Below are 12,272 nucleotides of genomic sequence, written 5' to 3' on the forward strand. Positions count from 1 at the left end.
TCTCTCTCTCTCTCTTCTCTCTCTCTCTTTCTCTCTCTCTCCTTTACTCTCTCTCGCTCTCTCTCTCTCTCTCTTTCTCTCTTTCTCTCTTTCTCTCTTTCTCTCTCTCTCTCTCCTTTTCACTCTCTCTCTCTCTCTCCTTTTCTCTTTCTCTCTCTCTCCTTTACTCTCTCTCTCTCGCTCTCTCTCGCTCTCTCTCTTTCTCTCTCTTTCTCTCTTTCTCTTTCTCTCTCTCTCTCCTTTTCTCTCTCTCTTTCTCTCTCTCTTTCTCTCTCTCTTTCTCTCTCTCTTTCTCTCTCTCTTTCTCTCTCTCTTTCTCTCTCTCTTTCTCTCTCTCTTTCTCTCTCTCTCCTTTACTCTCTCTCTCGCTCTCTCTCTCTCTCTCTCTCTAAACATTCATCCCAGCAGATACAAGTTGTACCTTCCCTTCCTAGCAAGTAGCTAGCGACCCTCTCACTAAAAATAGGTAGTGGTCCCTATGCATAATGAATGGGCCTCGGAAACGCAGCGCTAATGCTAGCTCTTTCTAGGAGCGATCAGACGCGCTACATTTGGCCTGAGACTCTTCTCCCTCTCTGAGAGTGTGTGTCTGAGAATGTTCGGAGCAGGTGCTCTGAGCCAGACCCAATTCCAAACCCTGAACCCCATTTAGTTTTCCATTTCCACTTGCTGAACAGAAATACAAGTGTGTAAATGCATGTGTGTGTGCTTATGTGTCTGTGATCATGAGTGTGTGTGTGTGTCATGTAGAGTGGACGCTGAGCAGGAAATGAGACGAACCAAGCCATGCAGAAACTAACAAGAGAGATAATCCCCAGGAAGTCACACGCTGGGTGGGTGTGTCTGTATGTCTGTTTGTGTGTGGGAGAGGGTGTGTGTCTGTGTACTTATTTGTGTTTACTCTTGTTTGTGTCTGTGGTCGCTGGTGTGTGTGTTTGTACCAGAGGAGGCTGGTGGTAGGAGCTATAGGAGGACAGGCTCATTGTAACGACTGGAATGGAATAAATGGAATGTAGTTAAACATGAGGTTTCCACGTGTTTGATGGGTTTGGCTCTGTTCCATTTATTTCATTCCAGCCATTACAATGAGCCTGTCCTCCTATAGCTCCTCCCACCAGCCTCCTTTGGTGTGTACATATGTTGTGTATCTCTCTCTTCCCCAACCTCTCTGTTATGTTACAGTGCCTTGTGTGTCTCTCTCTTCCCCAACCTCTCTGTTATGTTACAGTGCCTTGTGTGTCTCTCTCTACCCCAAGCTTTAAAACAGCTTCTATCTCAAGGCAATCAGACTGTTAAACAGCCACCACTAACATTGAGTGGCTGCTGCCAACACACTGACTCAACTCCAGCCACTTTAATAATGGGAATTGATGGGAAATGATGTAAAATATATCACTAGCCACTTTAAACAATGCTACCAAATATAATGTTTACATACCCTACATTATTAATCTCATATGTATACGTATATACTGTACTCTATATCATCTACTGCATCCTTATGTAATACATGTATCACTAGCCACTTTAACTATGCCACTTTGTTTACATACTCATCTCATATGTATATACTGCACTCAATACCATCTACTGTATCTTGCCTATGCCGCTCTGTACTATCACTCATTCATATATCTTTATGTACATATTCTTTATCCCCTTACACTTGTGTCTATAAGGTAGTAGTTTTGGAATTGTTAGCTAGATTACTTGTTGGTTATTACTGCATTGTCGGAACTAGAAGCACAAGCATTTCGCTACACTCGCACTAACATCTGCTAACCATGTGTATGTGACAAATAAAATTTGATTTGATTTGAAGCTCTCTGTTATGTTACAGTGCCTTGTGTGTCTCTCTCTTCCCCAACCTCTCTGTTATGTTACAGTGCCGTGTGTATCTCTCTCTACCCCAAGCTTTCTGTTATGTTACAGTGCCTCGTGTGTCTCTCTCTACCCCAAGCTCTCTGTTATGTTACAGTGCCTTGTGTGTCTCTCTTTACCCCATGCTCTCTGTTATGTTACAGTGCCTTGTGTGTCTCTCTCTACCCCAAGCTCTCTGTTATGTTACAGTGCCTTGTGTGTCTCTCTCTACCCCAAGATCTCTGTTATGTACAGTGCCTTGTGTGTCTCTCTTCCCCAACCTCTCTGTTATGTTACAGTGCCTTGTGTGTCTCTCTCTACCCCAACCTCTCTGTTATGTTACAGTGCCTTGTGTGTCTCTCTCTACCCCAGGATCTCTGTTATGTTACAGTGCCTTGTGTGTCTCTCTCTTCCCCAACCTCTCTGTTATGTTACAGTGCCTTGTGTGTCTCTCTCTTCCCCAACCTCTCTGTTATGTTAGTGCCTTGTGTGTCTCTCTTCCCCAACCTCTCTGTTATGTTACAGTGCCTTGTGTGTCTCTCTCTTCCCCAAGATCTCTGTTATGCTATGTTCCTCCATAGTGATTGATGTCTCTCCACCAGTGTAAGGTAGGTAACTCCTCCATAGTGATTGATGTGTCTCTCCACCAGTGTAAGGTAGGTAACTCCTCCTCCATAGTGATTGATGTGTCTCTCCACCAGTGTAAGGTAGGTAACTCCTCCTCCATAGTGATTGATGTGTCTCTCCACCAGTGTAAGGTAGGTAACTCCTCCACAGTGATTGATGTGTCTCTCCACCAGTGTAAGGTAGGTAACTCCTCCCCCATAGTGACTGATGTTTCCCAGCTCCGTTCCAGCTCAGCCATTAGCTGTGTGATGTTACATCACGTTAAAAGGCAGCTAATCAGGTTGCTGTTGAACCTGGGACCCCAAGTCTGTTGTAATTATGATTTATACTGCATCCCAGTCACACCATAACTGCATTAAATACAGATTATATGCCAACACTAAACCCAGTAATACTGTTCTCTCTTCCCTGACTCAGTTTGCTAAATAAATCTGGCTGATTAGATTGTGTGTGTGTGTACTTTATGTTTGCCAAGGTTAGGATGAAGATACTATGATGCAATGATACTATGATATTATGATACAACGATACAATGATATTATGATGCAGTGATATTATGATGCAATGATACTATGATGCAATACACAATGATATTATGATACAATGAGACTATGATACAATATACAATGACACTATGATATTATGATACAAAGATGCAATGATACTAAGATGTTATGATACTATGATACAATGATATTATGATACAATGATACAATGGTACAATGATACAATGACACTATGATACAATGATAATATGAAACAATTATACTATGATATGATTTAATGATACAATATACAATGATACTATGATATTATGATACAATGATACACTCATACTATGATACAATTATACTATGATATAATGATACTATGATACAGTATACAATGATACTCTGATATCATGATACACTGATACTAAGGTACAATGATATGATGATGCTATGATACAAGGATACTATGATACAATGATGCAATATACAATAATATAATAGAGTTAAAGTTAATTATTTTGTCCCCTTTTTTAACATTCTCAGACACACAACCTCGTTCTCACACACACTACCTCGTTCTCTCTCACACACAACCTCGTTCTCTCAGACACACAACCTCGTTCTCTCAGACACACAACCTCGTTCTCTCACACACACAACCTCGTTCTCTCAGACACACAACCTCGTTCTCTCAGACACACAACCTCGTTCTCTCAGACACACAACCTCGTTCTCTCAGACACACAACCTCGTTCTCTCACACACACAACCTCGTTCTCTCACACACACAACCTCGTTCTCTCACACACACAACCTCGTTCTCTCACACACACAACCTCGTTCTCTCACACACACAACCTCGTTCTCTCACACACACAACCTCGTTCTCTCACACACACAACCTCGTTCTCTCACAACCACAACCTCGTTCTCTCACACATACAACCTTGTTCTCTCTCACACACAACCTTGTTCTCTCACTCACACACACAACCTTGTTCTCTCACTCACACACACAACCTCGTTCTCTCACTCACACACAACCTCGTTCTCTCACACACACACAACCTCATTCTCTCCACACACACAACCTCGTTCTCTCACACACACACAACCTCGTTCTCTCACACACACAACCTCGTTCTCTCACTCACACACACAACCTCGTTCTCTCACTCACACACACAACCTCGTTCTCTCACTCACACACACAACCTCGTTCTCTTACAACCACAAACTTGTTCTCTCACACACACAACCTCGTTCTCTCACTCACACACACAACCTCGTTCTCTCACTCACACACACAACCTCGTTCTCTCACTCACACACACAACCTCGTTCTCTCACTCACACACACAACCTCGTTCTCTCACTCACACACAACCTCGTTCTATCACACACACACAACCTCGTTCTCTCACACACACAACCTCGTTCTCTCACACACACAACCTCGTTCTCTCACACACACAACCTCGTTCTCTCAGACACACAACCTCGTTCTCTCAGACACACAACCTCGTTCTCTCACACACACAACCTCGTTCTCTCACACACACAACCTCGTTCTCTCACACACACAACCTCGTTCTCTCACACACACAACCTCGTTCTCTCACACACACAACCTCGTTCTCTCACACACAACCTCGTTCTCACACACACAACCTCGTTCTCTCACACACACAACCTCGTTCTCACACACACAACCTCGTTCTCACACACACAACCTCGTTCTCACACACACACAACCTCGTTCTCACACACACACAACCTCGTTCTCTCACACACACAACCTCGTTCTCTCACAACCACAACCTCGTTCTCTCACAACCACAACCTCGTTCTCTCACAACCACAACCTCGTTCTCTCACACATACAACCTCGTTCTCTCACACACACAACCTCGTTCTCTCACTCACACACACAACCTCGTTCTCTCACTCACACACACAACCTCGTTCTCTCACTCACACACACAACCTCGTTCTCTCACTCACACACACAACCTCGTTCTCTCACTCACACACAACCTCGTTCTCTCACTCACACACAACCTCGTTCTCTCACTCACACACAACCTCGTTCTCTCACTCACACACAACCTCGTTCTCTCACACACACACAACCTCGTTCTCTCACACACACAACCTCGTTCTCTCACTCACACACACAACCTCGTTCTCTCACTCACACACACAACCTCGTTCTCTTACAACCACAACCTTGTTCTCTCACACACACAACCTCGTTCTCTCACACACACACACAACCTCGTTCTCTCACTCACACACACAACCTCGTTCTCTCACTCACACACACAACCTTGTTCTCTCACTCACACACACAACCTTGTTCTCTCACTCACACACAACCTCGTTCTATCACACACACACAACCTCGTTCTCTCACACACACACAGCCTTGTTCTCTCTCTCACACACTGTCGTTCTCTCTCACACACGCAACCTCGTTCTTTCACACATCAAACAAAATCTTCAGTATCTTTTTGACTGGACAGAGAGGGAGGGAGGGAGACAACAACAAAGTAATGAAGGGATGGAATGATGGAAGTGATTGACAGCTCTCTTACCGGAGGAGGGGGATTGGTGTCTGAGCAGGTATGAGTCATCGTGGGGGCGGGGCTCCAAGCGGGAGTGGGAGGAGTTATTCTCCAGCAGAGGCACCTGGCACTCCCTGAATGGTGGAGAGGAGGAGGAGGAGGGGCATAGGGATGAAGAGGGAGGGGCAGAGGGGGGGAGGAGGGAGGAGGTAGGGGGGATGGTGCAACCTGGAGGATGAAGGAAAAGAGAGAGGAAGGGAGGGAGGGTTAGACATACTGATGGACAGATGATTGACAGAGGGACACTAAGAAGAGGTACACACACTAATGCACACACACACACCCACCCACACACACACCCCATCTCAGCAGCTTTACATAGTTGAGCCATGGGACGGAGGAGTCTTTGGACACATTGAGGCTGGTCCTTTACACTAAAGAGAGGGACAGGAGATTTGACATATTGAGGCTGGTCCTTTATTTTATTTTTATTTTTTTATTTTACCTTTATTTAACCAGGTAGGCAAGTTGAGAACAAGTTCTCATTTACAATTGCGACCTGGCCAAGATAAAGCAAAGCAGTTCGACAGATAAAACGACACAGAGTTACACATGGAGTAAAAACAAACATACAGTCAATAATGCAGTATAAACAAGTCTATATACAATGTGAGCAAATGAGGTGAGAAGGGAGGTAAAGGCAAAAAAGGCCAAGATGGCAAAGTAAATACAATATAGCAAGTAAAATACTGGAATGGTAGTTTTGCAATGGAAGAATGTGCAAAGTAGAAATAAAAAAATAATGGGGTGCAAAGGAGCAAAATAAATAAATAAATTAAAATTAAATACAGTTGGGAAAGAGGTAGTTGTTTGGGCTAAATTATAGGTGGGCTATGTACAGGTGCAGTAATCTGTGAGCTGCTCTGACAGTTGGTGCTTAAAGCTAGTGAGGGAGATAAGTGTTTCCAGTTTCAGAGATTTTTGTAGTTCGTTCCAGTCATTGGCAGCAGAGAACTGGAAGGAGAGGCGGCCAAAGAAAGAATTGGTTTTGGGGGTGACTAGAGAGATATACCTGCTGGAGCGTGTGCTACAGGTGGGAGATGCTATGGTGACCAGCGAGCTGAGATAAGGGGGGACTTTACCTAGCAGGGTCTTGTAGATGACATGGAGCCAGTGGGTTTGGCGACGAGTATGAAGCGAGGGCCAGCCAACGAGAGCGTACAGGTCGCAATGGTGGGTAGTATATGGGGCTTTGGTGATAAAACGGATTGCACTGTGATAGACTGCATCCAATTTGTTGAGTAGGGTATTGGAGGCTATTTTGTAAATGACATCGCCAAAGTCGAGGATTGGTAGGATGGTCAGTTTTACAAGGCAGCATGAGTGAAGGATGCTTTGTTGCGAAATAGGAAGCCAATTCTAGATTTAACTTTGGATTGGAGATGTTTGATATGGGTCTGGAAGGAGAGTTTACAATCTAACCAGACACCTAAGTATTTGTAGTTGTCCACGTATTCTAAGTCAGAGCCGTCCAGAGTAGTGATGTTGGACAGGCGGGTAGGTGCAGGCAGCGATCGGTTGAAGAGCATGCATTTAGTTTTACTTGCATTCAAGAGCAATTGGAGGCCACGGAAGGAGAGTTGTATGGCATTGAAGCTTGCCTGGAGGGTTGTTAACACAGTGTCCAGAGAAGGGCCGGAAGTATACAGAATGGTGTCGTCTGCGTAGAGGTGGATCAGGGACTCACCAGCAGCAAGAGCGACCTCATTGATGTATACAGAGAAGAGAGTCGGTCCAAGAATTGAACCCTGTGGCACCCCCATAGAGACTGCCAGAGGTCCGGACAGCAGACCCTCCGATTTGACACACTGAACTCTATCAGAGAAGTAGTTGGTGAACCAGGCGAGGCAATCATTTGAGAAACCAAGGCTGTCGAGTCTGCCGATGAGGATATGGTGATTGACAGAGTCGAAAGCCTTGGCCAGATCAATGAATACGGCTGCACAGTAATGTTTCTTATCGATGGCGGTTAAGATATCGTTTAGGACCTTGAGCGTGGCTGAGGTGCACCCATGACCAGCTCTGAAACCAGATTGCATAGCAGAGAAGGTATGGTGAGATTCGAAATGGTCGGTAATCTGTTTGTTGACTTGGCTTTCGAAGACCTTAGAAAGGCACGGTAGGATAGATATAGGTCTGTAGCAGTTTGGGTCAAGAGTGTCCCCCCCTTTGAAGAGGGGGATGACCGCAGCTGCTTTCCAATCTTTGGGAATCTCAGACGACACGAAAGAGAGGTTGAACAGGCTAGTAATAGGGGTGGCAACAATTTCGGCAGATAATTTTAGAAAGAAAGGGTCCAGATTGTCTAGCCCGGCTGATTTGTAGGGGTCCAGATTTTGCAGCTCTTTCAGAACATCAGCTGAATGGATTTGGGAGAAGGAGAAATGGGGAAGGCTTGGGCGAGTTGCTGTTGGGGGTGCAGTGCTGTTGTCCGGGGTAGGAGTAGCCAGGTGGAAAGCATGGCCAGCCGTAGAAAAATGCTTATTGAAATTCTCAATTATGGTGGATTTATCAGTGGTGACAGTGTTTCCTATCTTCAGTGCAGTGGGCAGCTGGGAGGAGGTGTTCTTATTCTCCATGGACTTTACAGTGTCCCAGAACTTTTTTGAGTTAGTGTTGCAGGAAGCAAATTTCTGCTTGAAAAAGCTAGCCTTGGCTTTTCTAACTGCCTGTGTATAGTGATTTCTAGCTTCCCTGAACAGCTGCATATCACGGGGGCTGTTCGATGCTAATGCAGAACGCCATAGGATGTTTTTGTGTTGGTTAAGGGCAGTCAGGTCTGGGGAGAACCAAGGGCTATATCTGTTCCTGGTTCTAAATTTCTTGAATGGGGCATGTTTATTTAGGATGGTTAGGAAGGCATTTAAAAAAAAATATCCAGGCATCCTCTACTGACGGGATGAGATCAATATCCTTCCAGGATACCCCGGCCAGGTCGATTAGAAAGGCCTGCTCGCAGAAGTGTTTCAGGGAGCGTTTTACAGTGATGAGTGGCGGTCGTTTGACCGCTGACCCATTACGGATGCAGGCAATGAGGCAGTGATCGCTGAGATCTTGGTTGAAGACAGCAGAGGTGTATTTAGAGGGGAAGTTGGTTAGGATGATATCTATGAGGGTGCCCGTGTTTAAGGTTTTGGGGAGGTACCTGGTAGGTTCATTGATAATTTGTGTGAGATTGAGGGCATCAAGTTTAGATTGTAGGATGGCTGGGGTGTTAAGCATGTTCCAGTTTAGGTCGCCTAGCAGCACGAACTCTGAAGATAGATGGGGGGCAATCAGTTCACATATGGTGTCCAGAGCACAGCTGGGGGCAGAGGGTGGTCTATAGCAGGCGGCAACGGTGAGAGACTTGTTTTTAGAGAGGTGGATTTTTAAAAGTAGAAGTTCAAATTGTTTGGGTACAGACCTGGATAGTAGGACAGAACTCTGCAGGCTATCTTTGCAGTAGATTGCAACACCGCCCCCTTTGGCAGTTCTATCTTGTCTGAAAATGTTGTAGTTTGGAATTAAAATGTCTGAGTTTTTGGTGGTCTTCCTAAGCCAGGATTCAGACACAGCTAGAACATCCGGGTTGGCAGAGTGTGCTAAAGCAGTGAATAGGACAAACTTAGGGAGGAGGCTTCTAATGTTAACATGCATGAAACCAAGGCTATTACGGTTACAGAAGTCGTCAAAAGAGAGCGCCTGGGGAATAGGAGTGGAGCTAGGCACTGCAGGGCCTGGATTCACCTCTACATCGCCAGAGGAACATAGGAGGAGTAGAATAAGGGTACGGCTAAAAGCTATGAGAATTGGTCGTCTAGAACGTCTGGAACATAGAGTAAAAGGAGGTTTCTGGGGGCGATAAAATAGCATCAAGGTATAATGTACAGACAAATGTATGGTAGGATGTGAATACAGTGGAGGTAAACCTAGGTATTGAGTGATGAAGAGAGAGATATTGTCTCTAGAAACATCGTTGAAACCAGGAGATGTCATTGCATGTGTGGGTGGTGGAACTAATAGGTTGGATAAGGTATAGTGAGCAGGACTAGAGGCTCTACAGTGAAATAAGCCAATAAACACTAACCAGAACAGAAATGGACAAGACATATTGACATTAAGGAGAGGCATGCTTAGTCGAGTGATCAAAAGGGTCCGGTGAGTGGAGAGGTTGGTTGGTGATTTAGACAGCTAGCCAGGGCATCGGTAGCAAGCTAGCATAGGATGGAGGTCTGTTGTTAGCTACCTCTTGCGTTCCGTCAGTAGATTAGTGGGGTTCCGTGTGGTAGAGGGGATTAATCCAAATCACACAACAACAACAAAAATAAAAACAATAGATATAGTTATAGAGGCCCAAGAAGAAAACATAATAATAATAATAAAAAAATATATATATATATATATATATAAAAAATAAAAAAAATTGTCCGATTGTCTATTCAGATAGCAGCCGGTAAGACAGCTAACGGTTAGCAGGCCGCAGATGGGCGTTCAGGTAACGTCGCGACGGAGGAACCAGGCGAATAACTCCTTCGGGTAGATAACGTCGGCAGTCCAGTTGTGAAGGCCCGGTGGGGCTCCGCGAAAGCAGTAAAACGGGTCCGGATAGGTGACTGCAGCCCAGGTGTGATTGATGGAACTCAGGAGTGATTGACGGAGCTTGCTAGCTCCGGAATAATTGATGTTTGCTCCGGAATCGACGAAGGCCGATAGTCACACGGATAGCAGCTAGCTAGCTGTGAGATCCGGGTATGAATGTCCAGAGAGCAGTCGAAATCCAGGGACATGGAGAGAAAAATTGGTCCGGTATGTTCCGTTCCGAGCCGCGCTGCGCCGTACAGAACTGGCGATAGATTTTCGGGCTAAAGGATAGCTGATGACCACAAACCGTGGTTAGCTGAATACTAACGATTTGCCAGTAAAGGAGCTAACTAGCTTCTGAACTAGCTTCTGGATTAGCTTCTGGCTAGTTTCAGGCTAGCTTCTTGGAGTTTCTGGCTAGCTTCTTGGAGGATTACAGATCTGAGGTAAATAATACTTTTTTATAAATATACATTGGTGAGGCGGGTTGCAGGAGAGTGTTTTGAAGATGAGTTGATGGAAAATAAAAATAAAATGTATGTGAAAAAGTTGTAAATATATATATATACAGGACACGACAAGACGAGGACAAAAGACGTCTGAACTGCTATGCCACCTTGGTTGACTTTACACTAGAGAGAGGGGGATAGGAAACATTACAGTGACCGTATTACCACCACACCGGCAGTCATGAGTCATGAAGGCAGTACATTCCACATGACAGTTTAGTCACAGTAATTAGGCTTCTCTGATGCTGCTGCTGGTCATTGGTAGCCTACCAAACTTGCTGACTGCTTGGTACTCAGCAATCTATTGTCCCTCTAATCACTCTGACATCAATGCAAATGTTTTAAAAAAATCGAATCAAACACTTCATGAGAGCCCATGAGCTCATGTTGTGAAACATTTTTTGTAGGCTATGCAATTGCCGAGCAAACAGAGTGATGGCCTCTACTAAAAAGAGGATGATCCCATTAGCTTTCTATAGGCTAGGTCTACTATATTTATGTATCAGTTTTCTCTAGGCTAGGTCTACTATATTTATTTATTTATCAGTTTTCTATAGGCTAGGTCTACTATATGTATTATCAGTTCTCTCTAGGCTAGGTCTACTATATTTATTTATCAGTTTTCTCTAGGCTAGGTCTACTATATTTATTTATCTATCGGGTTTTCTATAGGCTAGGTCTACTATATTTATGTATCAGTTTTCTATAGGCTAGGTCTACTATATTTATTTATCAGTTTTCTATAGGCTAGGTCTACTATATTTATTTATCAGTTTTCTATAGGCTAGGTCTACTATATGTATTATCAGTTCTCTCTAGGCTAGGTCTACTATATTTATTTATCAGTTTTCTCTAGGCTAGGTCTACTATATTTATTTATCAGTTTTCTATAGGCTAGGTCTACTATATTTATTTATCAGTTTTCTCTAGGCTAGATCTACTATATTTATTTATCTATCAGTTTTCTCTAGGCTAGGTCTACTATATTTATTTATCTATCAGTTTTCTATAGGCTAGGTCTACTATATTTATTTATCTATCAGTTTTCTATAGGCTAGGTCTACTATATGTATTATCAGTTTTCTATAGGCTAGGTCTACTATATTTATTTATCTATCAGTTTTCTATAGGCTAGGTCTACTATATGTATTATCAGTTTTCTATAGGCTAGATCTACTATATTTATTTGCTTTCCTAATATTAAGCACATTGCTTATATTTACAACAGGAGTATAGCCTACCAGACTGGCATGAACATGAACATGGGAAAGCGTCCTCCATTCTCTATTTAAGTGCATAGATGACATGTATTTTTTCCAGCTGCCCCTGTTTCGATACAGGTGCATAATAATGTTCCATTCTAAATAAAAACACATTTCACACATATATTCCTTGGTGTATGTAAAGACAAGACTAAATCAAAACTGGTCTGATGGGTGACAATATTAGCCTATAACCAGTGAATGATATATTATCACCTGTGAATGAAAGCCAGCTAATGTGCAGTAAGGCAAACCTGCAGTATAGTCACACACCTCATGTAGCCTAGCCCATAGGCCTACATGTTTTAATAAGGTTTGTATCACAACTAAAGT

Source organism: Oncorhynchus kisutch, linkage group LG15, assembly GCF_002021735.2.
Source record: "Oncorhynchus kisutch isolate 150728-3 linkage group LG15, Okis_V2, whole genome shotgun sequence".
In the NCBI taxonomy this organism is placed as follows: domain Eukaryota; kingdom Metazoa; phylum Chordata; class Actinopteri; order Salmoniformes; family Salmonidae; genus Oncorhynchus; species Oncorhynchus kisutch.